A 27154-nucleotide genomic window follows, 5' to 3' on the forward strand; every position below is an offset into this window, starting at 1 on the left:
ACTAGGATGAGGTTTTTATAGCTTTATGTACCATTAAGTTAATAAGCTAGGAAAATGTTCCAAGCATACTATCCTGTCAGTTTATTTTGACTTTAGATTACCTACATTCAGAATAATGTGAACAACAGAAAATGCTTTGTGAGAGTAACAGACAACCTGTTAGTGTTCAGAGAATAGCGTTCCTAAAGTTCTGTATTACAGTCTAAATATGTTGTATTTGTGCATATCCGGTACAGAATTTTGCTATTTTTTCAACATGTGTATTTTGTTAAAGCTTATTTAACAGGACTAGTACCTGAGGGATTTTGTTTGTGTTTTGTTTTTTGTGCGATTTACTTTGTTTTAATTCCAGCCTTGGAAATAATCAGAGTGTAAGCCTGATAAACTGTTAGTCTCAGAATGTTTAATTGGAAATCTCTCTATTTAAAAAAAAATAATAATAACAATAATAAAATAGTAAAATAATTTTTGTCTCATTTGTCTCATACACTCATGATATTTCGGGGAAAAAAAAAAAACCTGAGAGAATGCCTAGTCCAATTTCTTAATTTTACAGAGAAGATTGAAGATGAAGTAATGCGAATTCTCCCCTTCCTCTTTACTTTCTGTTCTTCCTTCCTTAAACATGAAAGAACAACTTCTGTATTCTAAGATCAGTGTTGAATGTTTGCGGAGGAATAGCCCCGCCCACGTGTGCAAGAAAAATTGTAGCGCGTTCGGAAACGTACAACTGAGTAGCCACCAAGCTGAGAGTGTAACTGAAGTCTCTTTACTCCTAGCAGGGAAAGCATCCTACTTCTTACAGATAGTGACAAATAATTTAAAGTTTTATTTATTTATTTTGACAGAGATCATGTGAGCAGGAAAGGGGCAGAGAGACAGAAAGAGAGAGAATCCCAAGCAGGCTCTGCTCCATCAGCGCAGAGCCCGATTCGGAGCTCAAACTCAGGAAGAACCTTGAGGATCATGACCTGAGCCGAAGTCAAGAGCTGGGCGCTTAACTGACTGAGCCACCCACGTGCCCCAGATGTCGACAAATAATTTAGAAAAGAAATGTAGTGTGTTTTACCAGAATTGTTGACATTTAGACCTAAGCAAGGTGATGATGAGTAGTCCTTAAAGGTGACTATTTCCAAAAGAACAAAATATTTTCTTATCCGATAACCAAAGACTCTTATCCTGCTTATGACCTCCAAAGGTTTAGAGCTGCCCTTGATCTGGTCTCTCCCTAGCTACTTTTCATTACTTAAAAGGAAAAAAAAAGGGGGGGAGTATACTTATAAGTGTGTACCTGTTATTAACATTATAGAATTTTCTATCTATATGTTTGTGTATACACACTCTTGGATATACATATGTATGCATATATTTGAAGGGAAGCAAAATATTTCACCCCAAAATATGCCTCTTTGGTGTAAGGATTATCTTGACCTGGTTATTTTTAAGAGATGGCAGATTCAGGAGAAACTCTGAAAACCTAGAGGTTATCCTTTTGTAAGAGAAATTTATAGGGACATCTCCATTTGTACAGGTGCCTCCCTGTCTCCTCTTGAAGAGGCGGATGACTAAATCTCTTGGAAGCTCTTATCAGTGGAGAAGGCTTGCACTTAAAGCTGCATAACCACCATACCCTTGTTTCCTGTGCTTTTCCTGGTAACCTCCCTTAACTGCCCCCTGCAGCAGTTTCTTTTACCTTTACATGGAGATAGTTTTTAAGGTGGTGGCTTGGGCCATTTAGGGAGTTACATAGTTTTCCTGGCTATATCCCATGTATACAGGAGGTATACAAGTTATTAAATTTATGTTGGTTTTTCTGTTAATCTGTCTTTTTATTATTTTATATACAGGGTAATCTTAGCCAAGAACCAAGAAGGGTAGAGGGAAAATTATTTTTCCTCCCCTAAAATCTCTATAAATGTGCATATATATATATATATATATATATATATATATATATACATATATATGTCTATTATACAACATGTTAATCCTTTAGTATATAAGAGATTACTTATGTATTACCTATACTCTGTGTGATTACATATACTTTATATTATGCATACAATGCCTTTTATATGTGTTTGTGTATATATAAGACTAACATGGTAGATGATAGGCACAAAGTGTTAATAAAGTTTTGGGAACTTATTAAATCAATTTTCAAAATATTACAAAAGAATCAGGGCACTGGGGCAAGCAAGGGCAATCTTAGTGTTTCATATCATCTTTACGACAAGGCTAAATAACATGAAGGCACGTGCAGAATCAAACTCTCTTCTCCCATTTAAAACATCCCGTGGAATTGCCTGTTTTCTAGTCTGTGTCCTCTATTATAATGTAAGCTTGATGAGGGCTGGAATAGGCCTGAATCACCATGTTATCACTATGGCTAATCAATATATAGCAGATGCTCAGTAAGTATTAAGTGAATGAATGATTCTTCTACAGGATGAATGTCTGAAGTGTCCCTTGCAATGCCCTTATTGGTTTAGGACATTCAGGAGGATTCTCCCAGACAACCTGAAAAAGTACAAAGTTTTTGATTTGCTTTCTTTTTCTTTCTGAGCTTACCCTCGACTTAAGTTGTTGTTACCTATCAGTTTTAGGGTAACTTCATCATTCAAGAAACCTAAATGAGAGTTAGATTTAATTTGAAGGCATTTCACACCATGCACATTCTATAAATCATATGAGAGGCTTTTAGTAGTTGCTCCGCTATTTAAAAAAAAAAAATCATACTTAAACATTGTTAGAAGTTGTATAATATTTGCTGTTGGTCATTTCCTGTACAATTGGTTCTGAGTAGCTTGTAGAAAGGATGAAGCTCCCTCTGGGTCTGGTGTGGGTCTGATGTCTAACTGTACTCATCCCCCACCCCAAAATGGTAATGGATAGATTAGTAATGGGTAGATTATGTGGGCAGACATGCATCCCTTTCCACATTTTTTTAAAATAAGAAGGTCTGGTACAAAATGATGTTAAACTGTTCAACTGTAGTATAGACTTTAATCCAAAATAAATGTCCTCATCCGATATACTCATGTTAACATGACGCAGTGTGGCTGTTGGTTTGTTGTTTATAGCTCTTTGTAGGAGGTGTAGACTTAACTAAAGTGTTGCTACTTGCCATTTATCATCTGGGTGTGAACAAAGAAAGATAACATTTTTACACAATCTCATGCTTTCTTGATGTGGTCACCTTTAATAATAGAAACCAAAAGCAACGTTTCCCAATGTATTCATCATAATTCTACCAGGAAGCAGATGTGCAGTCTTATTTTTCTCTTAATCATGTATTTATTTATTGCATTTCATCTTTCAGTTGTGGATATTTTCCTGTAGAGGGAAATTCCAACCTTCCTGGAATGATAATTCCCGGTTTTATATGTTTGGGTTTTTTTGTTTTGTTTTGTTTTGCTTTGTTTTTTTTAACTGGTGAATAGATGTGAAAATACATTCTTCCTTCTTATATGTATTGGTCTTTTGATTGTATCTGTATACAGGTAGAGCTCAAATACTAATAACTCTTCCTGAGGATATTTCTATGGTAGCATAAAAACAAATCTAGGGAATTTTAGGCGGAAATAATCATATTCTCACTAAAATATAAACAAATGGATCTCCAACAATAGTGTCACCTTCATGGGAAAGTTTGCTATCTTCTAAAGGTGAAAACTTTTAATTATTGAAACTCCTATTCTAGCTCTTTTATTTCTTTTCTTCACCCTGACTGAAATTATTTGTGTCTCCTTTAGAACATCTCCACCCTTGACTGCCCTCCATATTTCCAGGCACTCTTGGTCTCACTTGTCCATGTATCCAGCCTAGATCTCTAGATCAGGCATTTTAAGCTACCAAAAAAAAAAAAAAAAAAAAAAAAAAAAAAAAAGCCTATTGTAACATCTCGTGCCTTGATGTGGTTGATGTCGTTTCCTACGTAATGATGCATAATCTTGTTTGTGCTCTACCTTCTCCATGGTGGTTTCTATTTACCTGTATCTAATGAAATACTTCTGCTTCACCAGCCACGGTTGGTAGATATTTCCCTAGAGCCAATTCATTTGTGTTGATTTCAGGACATTTTTCATCCAACTTTGGAAAATTTGATAATTTATCCTCAAGTTCACAGCACCTGTACACCATTCATCAGACAGTGGTACGATCAGTTGCTTTGGTCATAATCTGTTATATCCTCTTGTACAAAACCTCCTTGTCTTTTTTTTTTCTAATCTACATATCTTTCTGGCCTTCAAACACAAATGTGTAAAATAAAACACGAATTTTTAATATTTTTTTTTCTTTACCAAACTTCTTAACCTCTTTTCTTTGTTTCTGTACCACAAATAAATAAATCCCATTTATTTACCACAATAAATAATCTGAATTTCATACAATAGGCATCTCTGAGGTAATGTAGAACATGTGTTTTGGGTTTAGTCAGCCTGTGTTCCCATCCTGACTGTCATTTATTGGCTTATAGCTTAGGACACCTTATTTTAGCCCTCTTAGTTTCCACATCTATAAAATAGGGTAATGAGAGTATTTAATAGGTTTACTGTGTGGATTAAATAAATCAGTGGATTCACAGTTTAGGATAATGTCTGTTGTTTAGTTATCCCTGCATGAGTGCTAGCTGCTATTATGATCACTTTCCCCTGCTCTCTATTTCCACTTAGTTCATCAAGATTTTTTTAAAATTTCCCTCCTTTCCATTCTCACTGCCAACATCATGATTCAAACCTTCATGATCTTTTGCCTGAATTATTTTAATAGTCTCCTAACTCATATTTCTGTTCTCATTTAATCCTAAACCCTAACAAATTTAGGATGTTGCATTCTAAAACCTTTATCTTGAGTAAGAACACTGTATTTTGCAACATCAAGGTCTTTCAGAAAAATATATAATTTAAGCAAAACTAAAACATTAAGCATTAGGTGTGTATATATAGGTGTGTATGTGTATAACTATGTATATGAAATCTCGCATTGGATAAAAGTGAAAGCAAACCCATTTGAACCAAATTAGATATTCATGGTTATTAAATTCGCTTATGTTAATCATTTTCTTGGCACCTTCCTCTGTTGATTAAAAACGACCGAAGTGGGGGAACCAGGATGGCTTAGTCGGTTAGGTGTCCGGCTTCGGCTCAGGTCTTGATCTTATGGTTCGTGAGTTTGAGCTCCACATTGGGCTCTGTGCTGACAGCTCAGAACCTGGAGCCTGCTTTGGATTCTGTGCCTCTCTGTCTCTCTGCCCCTCCCCTGTTAACGCTCTGTCTTTGTCTCTCAAAAATAAATAAACATTAAATTAAAAAAAAAAAAACTACTGAAGCATGTAATATGCTTGAATATGTATTTATATAATTTTATGTTATGGAGATAATACATTTTTTTTAGTTGTGAACCAGTTAGGATTTTCCTTTGACATATATCCATACATCTCTCTATGTATCTCTACATATTTCTTTTCAAGCACGTATTCTCTTCATAATTTGCAATTCCTACATCACACATTTGTTCCTATTTTATATGAGAGGGATCAGGAATGGTCGAGGCTCTTGTTTTGTTTAAAGAGAGTGACCTGAAGTGGACTTAATAAGTGAATTTTTAGGTATTGATGTATATATGTATCAAGTTACTGAAAAACCACAAGAAATGAAACCATTCTGGGCAAGGCGTGGTTTTCTCCTGATAATGTGATCCCCTCATTATCAACCATTCTCAGATGCCACTGTTGTCATTTAATCCATGCCCTAAGTGATAACAGAATCCAGTCTAAATGCCTTTGGCTGTAATCTGACTTTGCAGCTTAGATCATGCGATTTTAGCCACATAAAACTATGACATCTCTTCTCTTCTTTTGTCATATCTTAAGTGTCTCTTGAAATTTTACTTTCAAATTCCAGCTTAAATGACATCCCTACTATGAATTGTCATTGATTCCACTCCATTCCCTTCCCATCTCAATCAAGACAAGGTTTTGTAACGATTTCATTTATATTTATATCTTTTATAGCATTTACATTCTGCTCAAAATACAGCTGTTTGTATACATTTTTTAAAATTACATTGTTATCTCCCTGAGTAAAGGACCACATTTTATTGGCCAGATGTAAACAAAATACAGTAGAGTTGAATCTTACATAGGTTCTGCATTCTAAAATCAGCATTTAAAGTTAAAATTTTATACTATCAATATTATCCTGAAAATTTCCAAAAGTAATATATTAAATGTACTCTACAGAGTTTATATGCCACATTGATTGAGGGCTGACATTTAGTCTCTCAACATGTAACCCTGAAATTTCCTTCTACTTTGGATCAAGTCATTGTTTTCTTCACTTCAGAACAGATGAAGTAATTGGCTTATACTTAGAGGCTGTGTTGTATGAAAAAAGTCCAGGCATCTTTAAACATGAAAATCAAATACAGCTTGGTGACATGCTCAGACTATGAGAACTAAAAATGATTAAGGGCATTTTTTCCTCTTGCAATTACTTTTTAAAAGCTAAATGGTTCAAAAATTCTGTCTATCTTCTTGGTTTTCATGAAATTTGGTTGCCCATATTCACAAGAGTTAGATAGATAGACACAGGTTGGGGTAAAAATATACTGGTTTTGCTTATATCAAACGTAAACACTTCTGTCCATCAAAGGAGACAACAGATGAAAAAGCTGACTGTGAAATGGGAGAGACTAATTACAAATCATATATCTGAAAAAGGGTTAACATTCAGAGTACATAAAGCACTGCTATAACTCAGTAACAACAGTAGAAGTCATAAATCGATTGAAAAAAATGAGCAAAGGACTGGAATAGACATTTCTCCAAAGAAGATAGAAAAATGGTTAACAAGCATATGAGAAGATGCTCAACATCACTGATCAATAGAGAAATTCAAATCAAAACCATAATGAGCTATCCCTTCACACCCATTAAGATGGCTGCAATCCAAACACAAAAAATAACAAGTGTTGGTGCGGGTATGGAGAAATTGGAACCTGTGCACTGTTGATGGAAATGTAAAATGGTCAGCAGCTTAAGATAACAGTATGGAGTTTCCATAAAAAAAAAAAAGGAAAATATAATTACAACATGATGCTGCAATTCCACTTCTGGATATATGTCCAAAAGACTTGAAAACAAGATCTCAAAGAGATATTTTCATATCCATGTTCACTGCAGCATTGTTCATAATAAATGGCCAAACAAAATGTGGTATGTATATGCAGTGAAAAACTCTTCAGCCTTAAAAAAAAAAAAAAAAGGAAATTCTGTTACATGCTACAACATGGATAAACCCTGAAGGCATTATGCTAAGTGAAATAATCTAGTCGCAAAAAGAGAAATTCTATATGATTCCTTTTATATGAGGTATCTAAGGTAGTCAGACTCATAGAAATACAATGTAGAAAAATAGTGGTTTCAAGGATTAGGGGCAGGGAGAAATGGGGACTTGTTCAATCAGTAAAGAGTTTCAGTTTTATAGGATGAAAAGGTTCTGGAGATTTCTTGGGCAACAAGGTGGATATGCATAGTGCTACTGAATTATACACTTAAAAATGGCTATGATGGTAAATTTCATTTTTTTTTTGGCCAAAATTAATAATCATTTAAAAAATACTGGTTTAAATAACTACTTTAAATCTGGGATGATTGGCATCATGTGGTGTGTTGGCTCAGTTCAAGTTATTTATTCAAGAATGACTTTCATATAGAAACATTGTTAAAAGAGCAGTATTTTACTTTAGATAGACCTTAACTGAAATCCACTCTACTACTGATGGACTATATTACCTGGAATGCTAGTTTAGCTGCTCTGAATATCAACTTTTTCTCACGCTAATTTGGGTTAAAAATAGTATCTACCTATAGGAGCTTGAAATGAAATATGTTGGCTTTAACACACAGTGGGCAGTCAAAAAATTTGGTTATTGTTTCTATTGATTGTTCCATTTAAAAAGTAAATATAGTGAAAGCTTAAGACTTCTTTGTTAGAACAAACATCTATGACTTAATTCAATTTATATTTGGAAGATAGGCACAATTACTTTTCTTTAGTATTTTTGAAAGGGCGTTCCAACATGAAATGCTTGATTATTTACTTGAATCAGGATTGAAACACTTGGCTAGTTGAAGGCAATTTTGGGAATGAGAAGAAGGGTGCCTCTGGATGATTGAAGCTGGATTTCTGAATTGGTTTTTTCAGAAATAAGGGGCTGCATTGCCCATTTTCCATGAATTTACATTTTTCATAGTAAATTGCCTTGGATCAGATAAATTTTAAGTAACATCTCTCATTTTTTCATTACATTCAAAAAGAGTAGCCTTAATCTTCATCTTTCTCGTTCTCTTTATTATTTCCTTTCTGTTGGACACTTGACTCTTTCTTATTTATTTTCCAGTGAGGCTTACCATTTTTATAGATAGCCTTTGTTTTTTTTTTGTTTTTTTTTTTAATTTTCAGATTTCATTTCTTATTTTCAACTATTCTAAATACTTATGATTTTTGAAGTTTAGCTTTATTTTACTGTTTACTCTCATAAGCACTGTGTTCTTTGCAAGAATTTTCTAACTGAATTATTACTGTGTAGTGACTGATACTATTTTCTGCTTTTCGCAGGTGAGTAACGTGAGGCACAAAGAGATTAAATAACTCACCCAAGTTCCCTCCTAAGAGGTAAAGATGGGATGTAGACCCAGGCGGTTTGATTCCAGAGCTCAGGCTCTCAAATGCACAAATATTAACTTTCTTAGGCACTTTCAAAGGCTGTCTTTTAATTTTGTCTTTGTTCTTTCTCTATTTTAATTTCTGCATGTTTCTTTTAGAAATTTTCCCCTTCCCTTCAAAATGTAAATTACCATTTTAGAATATACTGCTTTTCCCTCTCCTGTCCCTGGCCTCTCAGACCTTTCCAGGTCATTAGCTCACTGCTTGGGATATCCTCAGCCTCTAAACCTCTGTCCTGTGACATTCCATAGTTGACCCAGTTCCTTTACTTCTGTCTTCCAAGGAATCTGAGCTTTTTGAATGTTATTTTCCTTTCAGCCGGTTCCAAGATGATGTTTGCCTCAGCTAAGTGTATTTCCTCTCGGCTACTGGAACCTTCTGTTCTGCAGATTGCTCCTTGGTGCATTTGGGAAGAAGTTGCCAAGTCTCTTTTTGTGCATGTGCTTGTTTTTCAGTTCCTGGAAACTTGACAGAGCTTCCACTATTTTTCCACATTCTTTTTCCTCAAGTTGCACCTCACCCTGCTCGTATACCTCTGCCGCGTTGTTTTCTCTCCACCCCACTTCACATCAGAATGTCCTCTTGTTCCAAATGCTGAAATATACCTGAGCCTTCCACCATCTTGTTCCACTGTGGCAAGAGCTGTATTTTAATCAACTATGATATGCCCTTCTGTAAAAACAAATGGCTACACATTCTGGAAACTTGAGCAACTAAGTTTTGTTTTATTTATTTATTTATTTATTTATTTATTTATTTAAATAATTTTTTTTTAAGTTTATTTATTTTGAGAGAGACAGAGACAACACAAGTGGGGAGGGGCAGAGAAAGAGAGGGAGACTGAAAATCCCAACCAGGTTCCGAACGGTCCACACGGAGCCCGACATGCGCTGTGATTGAGGACAGGAATCATATAAGAAATACAGTGTAGTGGATAGATCACAGGGCATGCAGTCAGAAGATGCCGGTCTTTGCTACTGGTGGTTCTTGTCAGCCTGACTTTGGCTTCTGAGTAACTTGTCTTCTCAGCTTTGTTATTTATAAAGTGGGGAATTAATAATACCTAACTTCAAGGGTGAGGTTCAAATGGGCTAAGAAGCATACACGTGTTTTACAAATTGGAATTTGCTATCCAACAGATACAGATGATTCTTAAAGCGCAGAGATTCAAGTTGTCAAGCACGTAAAAAATTTTGTTGAAAACCTGGGAAATATGACTCTCATCAGTATAAGAATTTTATTTGATTCCGTTTTCTATTGAGCATCAGGAATTTTCCTCAAATCTTGAAATCTGTGCCATGGGTTTTATTTAATTTTTTTTAATGCTTATTTATTTTGAGACAGAGAGACAGAGAGCGAGCAGGGGAGGGGCAGAGAGAGAGAGGGAGACACAGAATCTGAAGCAGGCTCAAGGCTTTGAGCTGTCAGCACAGAGCCCGACACGGGGCTCAAACTCATGGACCACGAGATCATGACCTAAGGCGAAGTCGGATGCTTAACCAACTGAGCCACCCAGGTGCCCACCATTGATTTTATTTAATAAAAGAAACTTGTGATAGGATGGGTATCCCGGTGTGATTCATAGGGAAGATACAGATGGTCTCCACGGGCATGCAGCAGTGTGTGGTATTATGGATGAAGTTCCACCTGGGAATCCTCTGTTTCCTTCTGTGAGGAGCTGTCTCACTCCCACAGGGATGATGATTTCAAGGTTTTATATCTGCCCACATGTCTAATTATATAAGTGATTCATTTATGTTTTAATCTTTAAAAAGACCATATTGCAAACCAACACATAGACTAACTGGAAGCAGCAGTAAAGGACTTACCCCATTTTATTCCTTTCTAGAAGCTGCTCAGTTACTTTACATTTCAAGTCATTAATTAATAAGGCCATCGTAGGAACAAATTATAGAGGATGAAGCTAAATTTTTGAGTCTTTTGAGAACCGAGCTCAAATTGTTAGTATGGTTCTGATATTTCTTTATTCTGTTGATTGTGTCTTCTAGAATCGTGGTAACATCTGTGTGGTCCAGTTGGTTGTATCTTGTACATACAGACCGATATCAGCTATTTCCCAGGATAGTGCCCTGTTCCATTATCAGGCAAGCAGATTTATCTATTGTATGTTTATGCTTCCCTTCGTAACTTAGGGTTGTCTTCTTTTCTGCCTTATTACAATTGTTCTCCATAAACCGCTCCTCCTGGTACCAGGTTCCGTAATAATGTTTTTCCTCTAGGTTATTTATGTCTTTTGTCTGTTTATAGATAGCTCCTTTGCCCATCAACTTGTGGCTCAGCCAAACTTACTGCTTGTTTAGTGCTTTAATCTTGCATCGTAAATCATGTTTCTCCACATCTTAATCATTCTTCCATCATGTCTCTGAACTCCTTCCAGCTTCTCTTCACCTTTTGGATAATGAGGTCCCTGAGTCTGAACACCAGGTGCAATCCCACCAGTCCTGTCTAAGAGGGTGCTGTGGCCTCCAGTGCTGCTATGATGCCTTTTTATTCCCTGAGGTACTCATTACAGAGACCATGCCTGTCTCTACAGGCAAAGTCAGCAAGCTGCATCTCCCCTCTTGTCCTGTAACTCCCTCCTCACTAAGCGTTTTTCCAGAGTGAAATCTCAATCTCTCTCACGCATTTTCTTGCTCTGGAGCTCTCACTATAACTCTGTCTCTGTTGGTTCTTACAGTTTTTATTGTACTCCTCCCGCCTGACTTATGATCTAATTCATCTGTTTATTTCCCTCTTTCTCTCTTCTTCTTGATTCTAACCCAGCATCTTTCCGGTCCCACAATTTCATGCTCATGCTTAATAGCCACCTCTGCCACTCTGACCGCATATGCATCCATCTCTTAAATACATCAACTTCTTGGGGCACCTGGGTGGTTCAGTCGGTTAAGCGTCCGACCTCGGCTCAGATCATGATCTCATGGTTCGTGACTTTGAGCCCCGCATCAGTCCCTGTGCTGACAGCTCAGAGCCTGGAGCCTGCTTCAGATTGTGTGTCTCCCTCTCTCCCTGCCCCTCTGCTGCTCTGCTCTCTCTCTCTCTCTCTCAAAATAGATAAACATTAAATTAAAAAAAAATTAAAAAAACACATCAGCTTCTTTCACATATCCTTGAGAAAGGATACACTTATTCCCTTCTGTTTACCTAATGTCTTACTTTTTTGTTTTTTTTGAAAGCAAATTGATAAGTGGTTTGGCATTAATCTGTTAGTCTTGAAAATTTAATTTTATCACAGTTGATCAGAGAATAGAGCTATGAGTTATTTTTTAACACTAGTCTTTGCAACTTAATAAAATAGCATTCAGTTCAGTTTTTTTATCCATAAGTTATATATTTTGGGGAAATACTTGATAGGTATGGTATCTCTGGAACAGTTATAATATAAATGATGGCTTGTGTTTTTAAAATTTGAACTTTCTTTCTTTCTTTCTTTCTTTCTTTCTTTCTTTCTTTCTTTCTTTCTTTTTTTCTTTCCTTCCTTCCTTCCTTCTTTCCTCCCTTCACTTCATTCTTTCCTGCCTTTTCCCCTTCTTTCCTCCAGTCATGTGATGGTTACTGAAGTCCTATCATCTGCAGATTAGTGTGAGGGAGAGAATGCAGCACCTGTATTCTTGACCTGCTCTCACAGAGATTACTGTGCAGCTACATCCACTCACATACATTCTGTCACTTGTGTCTTCATACATAGCAAGACCATGGTTCAAAAATATGATTAAGTGAGACCAAGATAGCATTTTACTCACAGCCTATAGGAATAGTGAGAGATAAATCCCAAATCAAGTTTTGGATCATTGTGGAAGGACACTGAACACTTGAAAAGTTAGTAGTTAAACAGTGAAAGTCTTCTCATTGCCCACCCAATGAATTTTATCAAAACACCTTCAGAGCATGAATATGGTTTGTATACAAATGGAGAAACGAAGTGAGGGAGGCTGGAAAATGAGCTTGGGAAATGTGTGATAGTCCAGGAATTAGATAGATAATAAGGACAATAAGGATTAAAGTATGGAGAAAATTTGAGTGTGGTACTGTGACTTTGGGAGCTAGCTTTAAAATCAGTGGCTGGTTGAAATTGGTTGTATTGAGTTTTACCACTTGGAATGTTTTCATGGTTAATCTAGACTCCTGAAAACCCTTCTGTGGCCTGTTGGAGTGGAAAGAATATTTGGAGATGGCGGTATGGAAAACTAATGGTTACAATCCCCTCAGTTGATTCATAGTCTTATAACTGGTTACAAAATTTTGAGTTGAAAGAGCAGTTGTTGTCAAAATAAGTTAACTTTAGGGTCTAGTGTGAGTAGGAAAAAAAGGGTAGCCAAAAAGTGTGGCCAAAGGGGATTAATGGAGACTAAGGTCAACCAGGGAAAATCCAATGGCTGCAGTGAAGGAGTGCTGTAATTAACAAAGCAGGTGGACAAAATGGGCACAGTTGATGGGAATGGGTGAAAGAAGTAAGTGAAAGTAATCTGTGAGAGACTGAGGAAGTCTGAGCTTTTGCTTTTAAGAGAAAAGAAAAACTTCTGAGGCGATGTGGCAAACCGGTGTGTTTTGCAACTGAAGTGAAAAGTTGAGGGCAGCATATTGCTGGGGAAGGAACGACTCCCCTGGCCGGGAGAGATATTGTTGTTTGTTGGTTTGGTTTGATTTCCCAAGTCATGGTGATCCACATAGAGCTGTAAATTGATGCTTTTCATTGACTTATAAGACTCGCGAAAGAAAAATAAAAAAAAAATAAATGGCAGATCATCTTGAATCACAGTGCAAAAGACCCAGATATCAGAATATCAGAGTGAGCACTTTAGATAATATACGTAAGGTTTGGGGCAAGGGTCAAATGGTGGTGGAAAGATCCATGAACTATATAGTGGAGATCTGTTTAGGGATACAAATTGTTAACTTATTTATATATTTGTATAACCTATTTTTAGGAACTTCGTCTCACTTGGGGAAATAAACTAAAAATCTTTCTGTTAATACTCTGAAGGTATTAATCTTCCATTCAAGTTATTTTCATTTAACCTGCATCAGTATATTAACATTAACATCAAAATCGTTACCTTGTTTGATATTATTATTTATTTACGGTCATATGTTTAGTATTGACTTTCTCTATACCTCCAGGCTTCTAAGAAACAATCTTTAGGGGCATCTGGGTGGCTAAGTCGGTTGAGGGTCCACTTCTTGATTTCGGCTCAGGTCATGATCTCATGGTTCGTGGGTTTGAGCCCTGCGTCAGGGCTCTCTCTCCCTCTCTCTCTCTGCCCCTCCCCTGCTTGCTCGCTCGCTCGCTGTCCCTCAAAATAAATAAATAAACATTTTTTTAAATGAATAATCTTTATTTTTATAAAACGAAAAAACAGAATTAAAACTCAGATTTTTTTTTTTAACTGACTAAAACAGTAGGTTTGTGTCAGGGATCGTGAGATTTTGTGTATGTTTAAAGTGGTGTTTATTCCTGAAGCATGTCAACCTCTCTGCACAGTGACTTACTGTGTTTATCTTTATAAAGAGTAAACCATTACACAAACTGACTTCCATTTGGGAACTGTAGTGCTAAGTGTTAATGGCATCATTATTCCAAACAAAATGTGTTAGAACCATTGCTTTATGTGGTAGGTTTCCTGTGGGAATTTCCATGAAAGTTTTGTAGTCTGTGAGACATTCACATGGCACAACTATTTTCTTTTTACAATGTCTTATGCTAATGATTTTTCTTGGTAGACGGTTTGGTTCTTTTCATAAAGAAATGTCAATTTCTTAACCTTTGCTTGCTATCTTTTTATATGTATTCTTTATACTGAATGAATATGGATGACAGGTAGGCAGTAACTTTGGAGGGACATGTAAATGACACATCAGGGGATGGAGTTTGCTCCTAAATGGGTAAGCATCTGAAAATTTTTCCACATCGAATTAGAATTCATCAAGATCCTAAGTTTTGAAGAGAGACTTGTTTTTCTCCAGAGACCATCATGAAATGTACTCTTGAAAATTCACTTATTTGTTGAACCAGCCCCAGCATTCCATGAAATACGTAGAAGTTGGAGGCTGCTTATTATCTTAAGAATTACTTATCTTATGGCATAATATGAAATGTAAATATCTTAATGCCTTATTCTGTACACATGTAGCATTTCTAAGCGTATATATACACACACACACACACACACACACACGTATACATACATACATATATACATACATATATACATACATATATATATACATACATATATATGTATGTATATATATATAAATCTAGATAAATTTGGATTTAAAGGCACATCAGGTAAAATAAACGGAATTGTATACGTGTGATGAGTTACACTGCTCATTCATATATTCAACAGCTCAGCATCAAATTGTTGATTAGGGTGCCTCTGTTTTTTAATGATAAATCAAGGACTGTTTACTCGTTGTTCTATGATAGATGCAAAAATCACTATGGGAATATTAGACTCCAATAATTTGCATTCTTTTGAAGAGCTAGCCTGCATTAGAAATAAATATCTAAAATAAAGCATTCATATCTGTAACTATGATGTACCTTGAAGGTAAATAAGCCATAATTATTTTATTATACTTTTTCAAATAATAAATGTTTCACAGTCACTGAATATACAAATGAATCATTCGCAAAATATGTTAATTAACATCATCACTAGGGGCTGCTCACAGATTTGCCTGTAACTAAAGATCTGTGTACTCTTCCATGTTACTTCCTTGTTGAAAATACATTAAATTTCACTTTGACTAAGTGTGATTAGAGATTTAATATGTACCCATGGAAAATAACTAATTGACCCATTAGGGAGATTAAAACTAAGACCATAGCCTCATAAGCACTAAGCTCTAATGGACAAGTTAACTAGCCTCCTAGTGATACGGCACACAGCAAGGCATCATTATCATTATCTCTTAGCAACATATTTTTAAATTACAAGGGAAAATAAAAGTATGTCATGCTAAAGTGTTTATGGGTGAAATGTACTGTTATCTTCACCTCACTTTGAAAAACATTAAAAAAACCAGATGGCTTGGCAGGATGGATAGATATGCATTAAGGTGAATATAGAAAACTTTACTTATGGAATCGAGGTATCAGGATATGGATGTTTGTTGTATACTTTTCTGTTATGTATATTTGACAGTTTTTATTATAAAATTTCGGAAAAACCCTTGCAAAATAAGAAAGACTATTACATCATTTTAAAGTAATCAGCGTGATAAAACGTGAAGGGAAATGCCAATAATAACATGACATAATTCCTTCTAAGTAGAAAGACAAGCTATGCCATATTTTAAAATGAGAAGTATATTTTTTAAGCAAATCTAAACCTTAGCCAAATTCCCTTTAGATTAATGCTTTTTTTTTTTTTCGGAAAAAGATTTTTAGTCTTTTCTCTAGATTATGTGTTTAAACCTAATTATTTTTTATGGTTGTCTATTATTTAGGGCTAACCTAAAGTTATCACCTTGCATTGTATTCTCGTCAATGGGCTTATTCAGTTTTATGGTTCTCTCTGGTACATTTACAAAGTACACTTTATACTGCCTTTCTAGTTCCCTATTAACAAGGAAACAGTCGGTCCTACTGTATTTCAAATCATTGTCACATTGACCATTACTTCATTTGCAATAAAAAGCACGGATAAACTAGGCAAGTGCATTTCATACAAGCCCATTTCTGAAGTGTTAGTAAGTAAAAGTCTGGTCAGCCTTGGCACAGAGCAAGTGGCAGACCCCCCGCACGGTGGTATTTGTGTGAGGTTTGATGGGATACCAAGGGTGTACTTCCCTACCTATTCCCCTCTCTTCTTTCAGGTTTTGTTCCATTTTTCAAAAATAAATAAACTGTCTGGTTAAAAGGTAAGTATTAACCCTTATGAGTTATTACTATCTGAGCTTTAATTAATGTATATCCTAGACAGTCTTAAGGAAATGGGGCATGGAGAGAGTTTGGAATTTAGAAATTCTCTCATGTCGATAACGTCCGAGAATATCTCAGTTCAGCAGGTGCAGGGGAGATCCCAGCCTGGGGGCCAGGCAGTCAGAAGCAAGCGGGAGGCACTGTGTGCTAACAGGAACCAGGCAGCCATCTCTTTGGACTGAGGTGACGGAAGGAGAGCAGTCTTACGTGATAGTTTATCAAGGCCAGCAGTCTTTGGATAATCCGTGTCCATACCTCTTGCAATATTTTTTATAGACATGATCAGTTCAAAACCATATTGGATTACAAATGATGTTTGGGTCTCTGCTATATAACTTTACTGCTGTGTTTCACTGAAACAAATACAGTGTGAACTCGTTATGATGCCTAATGTTGTCACTAGGTTAGAAATGACCTGTAAATAGCTACTTAGCTCCCTCAGAATTAGCAGCCATGGCTTTCTGACATTTGCTCAATATGAACAATTGCAAGTTGTCCCGATTTCTGAGACTGCTTGACTTTGATTTTCGTAGGAAGGAGAGCAAAAGACTAACAACCCTTCCAAGCGCTTTCTACTATCTCATGATAGTAATACATTGTTACACTGCTTACATCATAGAAGCGATACTCCTGTTATTAAATTATTACTAGCCATCATACACTGTTAATATTCTGTTGTTTCACTGTTTTCCAAGCATCATCAACAGCTCTTAGTTTTCTTTGACTATAAGATATAATTAACCTTTTACACTTAGTCTGCCTGAGATCATTTTCATCTTTGCCAACTTGTCTGCTCCACAACCCCGACATAGGTTTATGTTGTCCTCATGCTATAAACTAATTCCTTTTGGGGCAAGAGCAGGGATGTCTTTCACCTGCCAAATCCTTTATTTTATTTTTTTTTTTACCCGAGATCAAATTTAGTTGCATATATTGAAATCTCTTTGACTTGCATATGGTTAAAAATGATCCTTTCATATACCACTTTGGCTCAACCAAATAATGAGTAGGAGGTCAATTCAGTCATTACTTATTTGCACATTTCAATAAAAATTGTCCAACAGGTAGTTGAAATAATCAAAACCTAAGATCAAAAAGCACTTTCTTTGGATAAACAAATGCTTTCCTACAACCAGGTATAGGTGTAAAACAAAACATGAAAACAAAACAAAGAGATCACAATGATGATAAATGGTTAATAAATCAGAGGGAAGCAAAAAAATTGTACAATGATGACATTTTCCTATATTTTATTAGCAGGCCACAGTATACATACGATAATGAACATTTGATATAATTAGAAGTAAAGAAAAGCACTCAGGGCATATACCATATTTGTAAGAGTTTGTTTTTTTTTTTCAAATTAGTTTTGTGAGCTTTTTCATTATTTTTATTGAAGTAAGTTCATAAAACTTTTCATTCTTTTTAGAGAGGGTCTAAGAATAATGACTTTACAATATGAATTAAAACTTATTTAATATCTTTTAGGAAAAGTCTAGTATAAAAGCTTAAGATGTCCTAGAACCTTGAATTCAATATAATAAACTGAATATAGATTATTAATGCAAAAAGCATTATGTGAGATGCTTTGGGGATGTAGGAGAATTGTATTCAGACAAACTATAATAATTAAATTAAAAACTGCGTACCTGTGTGGTCATCACATGTACACACAAATCTGTTGTGAAGTTCAATTTTAACTAGTATTGAAATATATTCTTGTCTAATTATTAAGCCTTCTGATGAGGAACTGTATAGTTTTTGGAACTGATTTTGAACATAATCTATTTCTGGTAAGAATGTCACACTGTTGTTATTTACCTGTGTTTTTGCTTTGTTTTGTTTTAACTTGGAATTAGAAAGGATTTATAGGAATTTTTTATATATGCAAACATGTGGGGAAGTTTACCTGTTTTTTTTATAACTTTATTTTTTATTTTTTTTTAATTTACATCCAAATTAGTTAGCATATAGTGAAGCAATGATTTCAGGAGTAGATTCCTTAATGCCCCTTACCAATTTAGCCTATGCCGCCTCCCACAACCCCTCCAGCAACCCTCAGTTTGTTCTCCATATTTATGAGTCTCTTCTGTTTTGTCCCCCTCCCTGTTTTTATATTATTTTTGTTTCCCTTCCCTTATGTTCATCTGTTTTGTCTCTTAAAGTCCTCATAGGAGTGAAGTCATATGGTTTTTGTCTTTTTCTGACTGACTCATTTCACTTAGCATAATACCCTCTAGTTCCATCCACGTAGTTGCAAATGGCAAGATTTCATTATTTTTGATTGCTGAGTAATACTCCATTGTGTATACATACCACATTTTCTTTATCCATTCATCCATCAATGGACATTTAGGCTCTTTCCATACTTCGGCTATTGTTGATAGTGCTACTATAAATATTGGGGTGCATGTGTCCCTTCAAAACAGCACACGTGTATCCCTTGGATAAATGCCTAGTAGTGCAATATGCATAAATGTGGGGAAGTTTACCTGGTTTTATTGAAGATTTCCAAAGTACGGAAAGAAGACAGACTATGCAGGACGAAAAGAAGGAATGAGAAAATCAACAAACTTCACAGATAATTTATTTCCTCTATTCAATGTTTATACAGGATTTCTGTGGCAATTTCCTTTTTTATGTAGCTTATTTGTTTTTTATTCTCAGTAATATCAGATCATCTCTCTAATTCCATGGGTGTGTGTGTGTGTGTGTGTGTGTGTGTGTGTATTTCTTTGTTGCAAGTAACATTGCTATTTCATTTATATTGTTTATCATTTGAAGAAAGTTCAAGGTGATATTTAACTTTTTTTTTATTATAACTGGGTTAAATTGTTTTTAAAACTTTAGGAACAAATATGTTCCTAAACATATTTTGAAATGTTACTTTGTTTATCCCACCTTTACAATGAAAGGAATTCTCAGGAAACACAAAATAACACGATTACCACTGAGGAAAGTCGGTGTGAAGAAAGTCAGCTTTGGACTCTTTCCAGCAGGGCTTAATTGTGGTGCTACAATGAGGACATTGTTAGACCAGGCTTCTACCTACTAGTGAACTCAGACATAAACTCAGAAAACAGCAATATAGAAAAGCTTCAATGACCATAATCTTTTGGCTCTAAGTCTAACAAAAGCTGGAAAATGTGGACGAGTAAAGGAGGTATCAGAATGAAGCTTCAAGATTCAAGTGGTAAATTGATTAGTATATGGCATACACAAATTTTTCTTCAGGAATGATTTGGTGGATGATCTTACTTGAAGCACTGCATTTTCTTAATTTTCTAGAAAAGCATTTAGAAGTTTCCAGAATTTTTCAGTTTGTGGTATCTTTAGCAGCTCAGTAATATTTTTAAGGCACCACTAGGCCAACACACAAAAACGAAGAATTCTGTTTAGTAAATAGTTGCAGCCAAATAACATATTAGTTATGGCCAAACAACTTAGGAAGTTATTTATGTCCTGATAACCTAAATTGAAACAAAAATTAAAATTAATATTTTTATTTCATTCATAAATAGTGTGTGTGTGTGTGTGTGTGTGTGTGTGCATATTGGGTGCGTATGTACACAACTTCTTAAACCTTGGAAACAATGCTGCCAACTTCATTCCCTGTTCCACATGGATTTTAAGGAGGCACTTGCTTTTTGATCACATGACCTTCTGGAAACCCAGCTTCACCCAGCTATGACATCCTTGAAAGGAATGTTTCACTCTCTAATGTCAAAACAGCGAAATACCTCATGTAGTGGTTTGCGTAGTGTCTGACAGATGTCAGATGTTGTGTTTACCTTGAAATTTCCAAATACCTGACGGCACCCCGGGGAGTTCACTGTAGTGCTCCGGGGTGCCTTGGCACATAGTTTTGGAATCATAAATTTAAACCAGTTGATGCTAATATGAATCATAGCCCCTGAATCTTAAAATCGAAAAGTCAAACAGCCTCTGCCACAGTGAAAACCAATGGAAAGCCCTGGGAAGCAATTATAAACTCCCACATCTTATTCTTTCATCTCGGTGTTTTCCCGTTCTCTCAGCCTAGTTATTGTGAATATTGCTTAGCATTCACAGTATAATTGTCTGTGGCTTTGGAAATTTGAAGTTAGAATACACAGTGGTTATGCATGGTACCGTCATCGTGGCTCAAGGCGAGAGTTACTTGCATATTTGTAGAAAATAATATCATCAGTGTCTGTTAGGACATTTAACATTTTGATGTGGCATTTTAAGAGTTGGACTAAAAGTTTTTCAAAGTTTCCAATTACATTTTTCACTCAGAGGCACTACTTTTTTTTCTTTTTTTTAACAATGCATGTGAGATGTATTTTACTGAGAGGAGTGTTTCTGTGTTCTCATGTGTATATCTTAACTGCACATAAACCTAGTGTGCTCTGAGTCAGAGGATTTGAACTAATTTTCCACTTTATCTCATTTTTTTATTTGAGTAACACAGTTAACTATATAAACATTGTTTCTTTTTAAAAACAAACATCTTATAGAAATGTGTATTTACCCTCAGCTAAGGAACTCAGTGGATCTTATCTGGATTATTAGAAGAAATCACATATGAGAATTTTTGAACTACATTCTTGTTTCCTTCTCAGTCAACCATGAAAGCTATCAGTGTCCCCAAATGAAGGCTCAGAACAGAAAACTACAGCAAGGTATAATAAAGTGAATCAGGAAGAATGTAAATCAATTTTTTAAGTGAAAAGAAAAACAGGAAATGTTATAGCATAGAGCTCTTATCTCAGACAGGGCTGAGGCTCATGTTGATACTAGTTCCTGTCACTGAAGTTCTTATGATTTTGAAATCAAAGTTTGAGTTAATTTTTTCCCCACCTTTGCATTTTCAACCTAATCTCCTACCAGATACTTTGTCGATAACGTTTCCGTAACTTGAAAGAATAAATCATTATAATCTTTTGCTGTGGTAACAAATCAGGAACGGGCTTTAGTAGCAGGGATAATTTGTTTAATTTGTATTCACTGGTTGAAATCATTTACCATCTACTAGATAATAGGTGTTTGAGGAAATGAAAGCCACAACTAGTCCCCAGCAGGCTGGTTTGTCTGGGACCTTGTGAATTCTCTCAGCTGAAACAGTCCTAAAATCTAGAGGGAGACATAGCAGGGAGTTGGTCATATGGAGGAAACCTTTTTGAAGGTAATGGGAGGGACACTTCACCTATGTTATATGTCCAGGACTGCTTCTGATTATTTCAAAAGAATTTTTAAATGTTTTTATTTACTTTTTAGAGAGAGAGAGAGAGAGAGAGAGAGAGAGAGAGAGAGAGAGAGAGAGAGAGAGAGAGAGAGAGAGAGAGAGAGAGAGAGAGAGAGAAAGCAGGGGAGGGGCAGAAAGAGAAAGAGACACAGAAACCGAAGCAGCCTCCATGCTTTGAGCTGTCAGTGGGGCTCAAACTTACAGATGGTGGGATCATCACCTGAGCTGAAGTTGATCGCCCAACGGACTGAGCCACCCAGGCGCCCCTGACTCTGATTATTTCAGATCCAAGTACATGAGCAGAAAGTAGTAAATTAGCTGATACAGTCATGTGCAATATCTAGATAAGTAAAACATTAGGAGAAAGAAATAATATGTAAAAATAAGGTACAAGAAGAAAAAAATAATTTTTCTATTTCATGAGATCCTGTCACCTCAATGTCAGAAATATAAATGCATGTTTCTCTGTGTATATGTATGTGTTTCTATATGTGAGTGTTTTCCTTTTTTTTTTCTGTAACCTCTGTTATTGATTATGGCGTTACATATACATATATATATATATATATATATGTATATATATATATATATATTTTGTGATTGGTATTGAATTGCTTTTTAGCTGGGTAACTAGTAGTAGATCTATAGTTAGAAACATGTTTACAGATAGTTAGAAATAAGGATGATTAAAAAGACGGACAGAACCCTATGCCTGTGAGCAAGTCCTCTTAACATTGACAATGAGCCCTTTCCCGGAGGACTGAATATTTTCCTGGCTCACTGACTTCGTCTTAATTGCTGTATCGAAATGTCTTCTTTTGGCCTTTCTATTCCTCAGGCCCTTCCCTTGAATTGTCCGTGTTAAATTTGCTACTCCTCTGAGCACCCACACAGATTCACAACATCCTTTGGTAGCCTGTTTTAAAACTGTGCCACTGTGTTACGAAAAGCATCTGGAGATTTTGCTGTATATTTCTCCACGTATATAAATTTGTCAATATATGAGAAGACTGGTTCTTGCAGCCCACTGCTCCTCTATTTCTTCTATCTATAGTATTTGCAACTATGCTGGGCTTTTATTCTGAAAATATAACTACTTTTTTTGTGTGTGTCAGTACCATGCATGTATGTGCTAGTACATACTAGCTTAAATGCAGAATTAAGTAAAGGATTTTAAAATAGTATAACATGTGAAATATGATGTTGTATGTGTATATAACAAAACTATAAAATACTATATAAAAATAGGTAGATTAAATTATCCTTTTTTAAAAGTTTGTTTATTTATTTATTTATTTATTTATTTATTTATTTAGAGAGAAGTGGGGGAGGGGCAGAGAGCTAGAGGGAGAGAAAATCCCAAGCAGGCTACATACCAGCAGTGCAGAGCCCGACACGGGACTCGATCTCATGCACCATGAGATCATGACCTGAGCCGAAATCAAGAGTTAGAGGCTTAACCAACAGAGCCACTCAGGTGCACCATTCTTTTTTTGTTGTTGTTTTGTTTTGAGAGAGAGGGTTGGGGGGGCATGAAAGTGAGCAGGGGATGGGAAGAGGGAAAGGGAGAGAGAGAATCTCAAGCAGGCTCCACTCTCAGCATGGAGCCTGGCACAGGGCTCAATCTCATGACCCTGAGATCATGATCTGAGCCAAAATTAAGAGTCAGATACTTAACCAACTAAGCCACCCAGGCACCCCTAAGTTTACCAAGTGCTCCTTCTTGATGTGTTTTCAGTCTCTCAAAGTTTTGTATTCTAGTCATTAAAAGTAACTTCTTCGGCCACCTGGATGGCTCAGTTGGTTAAGGATGACTCTTGATTTTGGCTCAGGTCATGATCTCACCTTCATGAATTCAAGCCCCCCATCAGGCTCCATGCTGACAGCTCAGAGTCTGCTTGGGATTCCCTCTCTCTCTCTCTCCTTTCTTCTCATACAAGCTCTCTCTGTCTCTTTCAAAAATAAATAAACATTAAAAAAATAATGTATATTTGCAAATATATTACAATCCCCCCCCCAATTTAGGGCCTTCTCCCTAACAGATTTTTTTGTGGTGGTAGTTATTAAACACACTCTATTATCTTGTTCAGAGAGAAGATGGACCCCTGGGAATTTCCTGTCCCTTTTATGAAAGTTCTTTTCCATGAATTGTATTTTCAGTACTCCACGTTGCCAGCAAGGTGTCTTTTTGAAAAATTTAGCAAATTGTCTTGAAGTAGACTTGCTCTTGACTTTACTTTTCTGAATTAAGTGGGTGATGTCTTGGCATTTGGCATTTCATAGAGAAAGTCCTTTCAATTCCCGGGTATGGTTCAAGAGAGAAATATTCAGGAAAAAAATATGTATAAGATGGGTTGTATTTATTTTGGGAAGCCATCACTCAGCCAAAAAAGAGAAAAGGTTATTACATTCACATCATATTGCTTGTCTGGGAATCTTTCTAGTGAGAACAAAAGGAGCCATAAAATTAAAGAAAACACTGACAGGATTTTCAGACACTAAGAATGCCATCCCTCTTTCCTTTCTTATGAAGAACTTCTTCCTGGGATCTCTGAAACCAAACAAATACCAAAAGCCTTTATTCTTCTTTCTAAACCTTGTCTACATCCTGCTCTCTGACATCCATGATGAATGCAAACTGAGGAAAATGCTGTATTACCATGGAGAACTATTACAAAAAAATAGGACCACCATGAGATAGTTAGATTCCTTATTTCTCTGATGTGGTCTATGTCTTTTATAGATAAATTATGACATCTTCAGAAAGTTTTTATTATGGAGTTTTAAATAAGGTTGTAATTTCGTGCCTAGAGAAATAAACTGGGACTTTTAAGGCAATAAAATTCATATGGAATTAACTGTAGCTGATACTGAAATTGTAGATACAACTAAGCACTTTCTCAACATTTCACTAGGCATTTAAAATTTTTTCTTAATGTTTATATTATTTATTTTGAGATACAGCACACACGAGTGAACACGAGCAATGGGGGAGGGGCAGAGAGAAGGGGAGAGAGAGAATGCGCTGTCAGCACAGAGCCCAGCCCAGAGCTGGATGTGGGGCTCAGTCTCAGGAACGCTGAGAATATGACCTGAGCTGCTATCAAGAGTCACTCTTAACCGACTGAGCCACCAGGCGCCCCTCACTAGGCATTTTCGGTTCAAACATCTATATTGGTAAAGAAATGACATCTCAAATTTTAAGTATGCAATTGAATTATTTAAAACTTGGGAGGGGCGCCTGGGTGGCTCAGTCTGTTAAGCGCCCCACTTTGGCTCAGGTCATGATCTCACAGTTGGTGAGTTAGAGCCCCGCATTAGGCTCTGTGCTGACAGCGCAGAGCCTTCGTGAAGCCTGCTTCGGATTCTGCATCTCTCTCTCTCTCTCTCTCTCTCTCTCTCTCTCTCTCTCTCTCTCTCTCTCTCTCTGCCCCTCCCCTGCTCACACTCTATCTCTCTCAAAAATGAATAAACGTTAAAAAAAAATTAAAAAAAAAACTTGGGGAAGAAATACTTAGCAAATTGTCTTTTTAAAGTGATGTTGTATATCAAGTTCAGAAATTCTTACCCAATCAGATCAACTCAGATGCATGGCCAACCTCCTGTAATTGACAGAAACACATTCTTTCTCTTTTCTTTTTTTGGAGGGTAGGGTGGTTGTTAAATTTAAATAGTGCATTAATGTATTAAAGCTCCGTTTAAATGCCTTTTTTAAACTCTTTTCCTATTCTCTTTTTTTTTTTTTGAGTGCAAAGTGCATTGCACACATCATAAATTAATACTGAGAAATCCAAATTTACTCCAATAGGGTCTCTCAGTGACGACTTTATAAACTAGGCCCTTGTTTATTCTGTGTGTGGCCACTTTGGTTATTAGGAGAGGTTACACTGACTGCTTTTTCCCAGATTTATGAGACTTGGCAAAAACCTTGAGAAAACAGAACCCAGCTTCTCTCTATAGAAAACATTATTAATACTAAATAAACATTAATTTAGGTAAACTGGTACTACTCAGCCCAACAGGAATACGCTCTTATTTAGATTTCTCTCCGATGGGTGAAAGAGTACATGGGGGAAATTGCTTTGTACAGACCACAAGGAAGGTGCATTTAAGTAACAGTTAAGACTCTGTCCTCAGAAACTTTCATACTCATTCATTAAGAGCGGTACAGCTCTGTCAGGGAGGCATGCGCCAGGTCCTTCTCCCGGTGGAGAAAGATCAAGAGGACATTCAATCTTTTAAAAATTAGCACAGTATCCCCGATAGCACGGTGATTAATTTTCTCGGGATTCCATCAAAAGCTTTGATAAATAGGCATCCTGTGCCGTTGGTTCACACATGGCTTTCAAATAACTTACTGACTCTCGATAACATGAACATTCATGAATAGGTTAAAGCATTTTTCGAAAGATAACTTGAACCTAACTCTCATCAATAAGTTAATGGCATGAAAAGAGAAAAGGGAGGTGACTTCTGTGCTAGACTGAAAAATGACACACATACAACGACTAGTTACAGTGTCCCACTGAATTGGATCATAGGTTGGACAAACTGGATCTAAAGAATAGTTCGAAGACAATCCTGAACATTTTACTATGGAGTGGGTAGAATAAAAAGTTACTGGCAGACAAAATGAAGATAATTCACATGTAAGTAAGTTATAAAATAAAACATTTGATGCAATCTCATTGTGATAAAGTATAGTTAAGTATATGAACAGAAAAAATATGGGAAGATAAGCAAGATTTTAATGGTGACATTCCCTAAGTGGAGTGTGACTAAGGGTATGATGTTTTTATTTTCTTCTTTTTGCTTATCTGTGGTTTCATGGTGTAGAAAGCAAAAACACTACTTTTGTAATCACCACAACCTATTATTAATAAAATGAGCAGCAGTAAAATTGACCTTGAATTTTACACTAAGATATTGTACATTGTGAGAGAATGTATAAAGAACCCTACAACTTTAATCGGTGCTGGGGGTTATGTCTTTGTTTTGTGGTGTAGAATCCCCTAGTTTGTTTTAATGATATAAAATTGGTTTTTCTTGGCAGCAAAGCTAGTTGGTGCAAGAACAGCACTCAGACTTTGTGAAGAAATATCAAGTTTCTTTCTGTACAACAAGAAATAGATTAAAGCAGATTGCTTTCTTCTTTTGAGAATTCTAAATGTATTTTGAATTTTGCTATTTTTATGTAACAAAACCAAAACATTGCTCTAAATGAGAGTGTTTTTCAAACTCGCCTCC

The 27154-nt window shown here is 36.0% G+C and overlaps 1 protein-coding gene across 5 annotated transcripts in view; it reads left to right on the plus strand.

Moving 5' to 3' along the window:
• SEMA3D (semaphorin 3D) overlaps positions 1–27154 on the plus strand; it is a 196929-nt gene that overhangs the window by 20777 nt on the left and 148998 nt on the right. Inside the window, exons 1-2 of one of the 5 annotated variants that reach the window (XM_053218530.1) lie at positions 3916–8681; positions 10742–10837. The exons of 3 other annotated variants lie outside the window; for them this stretch is intronic. The gene's annotated coding sequence lies outside the window, so the exon portion shown is untranslated. Of the gene's footprint in view, positions 1–3915; positions 8682–10100; positions 10838–27154 lie in introns of those variants that run through there. One more of the 5 variants, XM_027071777.2, reaches the window with a different exon arrangement.

The sequence above is a fragment of the Acinonyx jubatus genome, chromosome A2, assembly GCF_027475565.1.
Source record: "Acinonyx jubatus isolate Ajub_Pintada_27869175 chromosome A2, VMU_Ajub_asm_v1.0, whole genome shotgun sequence".
Taxonomy (NCBI): domain Eukaryota; kingdom Metazoa; phylum Chordata; class Mammalia; order Carnivora; family Felidae; genus Acinonyx; species Acinonyx jubatus.